Below are 1,063 nucleotides of genomic sequence, written 5' to 3' on the forward strand. Positions count from 1 at the left end.
TCACATAGTTCCTGAGATATAGATTTCTCAAAATAAATTAACTAACTACTAATCTTTCAGTAGATTTTTAAGAAATATTGCTTTTTAAAAAGCTATACCTCGAGAACTATTGGACGTAAATAGCTCTTTTAGGGCTAATATTTCAGCAAATTTACTCTTCTTTAAATAATGTTCTGTTAGATTTTCTAGTGTTGTTGGTAGTTTTTTAGATATATATCTCCGAATGAAAAATTAATGTTTTGAAACAGCCGCCATTTTTTATTCCCCTTACCTATACTTGGCAGACTCATCAGTTTTGAGTTGTAATTATACATAGTTTCCATTAAAGTAATAAAAAATTCGGGGTGAGATAACTGCCTTTTTTTCTTCCCGGCTCTTGTACTAAATAGAGGTATATCTTCTATGCCAATATATTGACTTCCACTGTCGTCCCATCTTCTCCCCTCCCGGAGAGTCTTTTGTACATAATTCAAACATTAATTAAATTTTAATACCAATTTTCTTAGGCATGTGACTAGCTTAATAATGATAATTTAATTTTTTTTAATACCTTGGTGTTTCTTTTTCAAATATGTTTTACGAAAGGCCACGTTTGGAATAAAGGCCAAAATCTCGTCAATGCTGCCGCCCCTCCCCCCAGGTCTTTACAAGTTGAATGAAAAAGAAGAAGAAAGAGACCAAAACGAAAACTGAAAATTATAAATAGTTTTATAAGCAACCGTTTGATGTTACGCGAATATTTGTAACACCGGACTGTTGCAAATATCTGTAATGCTCAAAAGGAAAGGGGTAAGTGCCAAGGAATCAAAAAAATAAATAAATGTTCAGCAAAACACACTTCAAGAAAAAAAAACCCAAAAAGAAAAACATTGGTATTATAATAAAAATAAGGCAAACCTTACAACTAACACAACATTGATTTTAACAATAGTTCTCAAGAAAGCCTATGGGACGATAACCATCGACAGGATTCTTCACAATTACAAAACAAACCTTTGTTTGTGAGACAAAGAACATGTTCATTATGAGTTACGATTGATAAGCAATACAGTGGAAGAAGCTT

Source organism: Halyomorpha halys, unplaced genomic scaffold (assembly GCF_000696795.3).
Source record: "Halyomorpha halys isolate HHAL.00 unplaced genomic scaffold, Hhal_1.1 Scaffold2054.1, whole genome shotgun sequence".
NCBI lineage: Eukaryota > Metazoa > Arthropoda > Insecta > Hemiptera > Pentatomidae > Halyomorpha > Halyomorpha halys.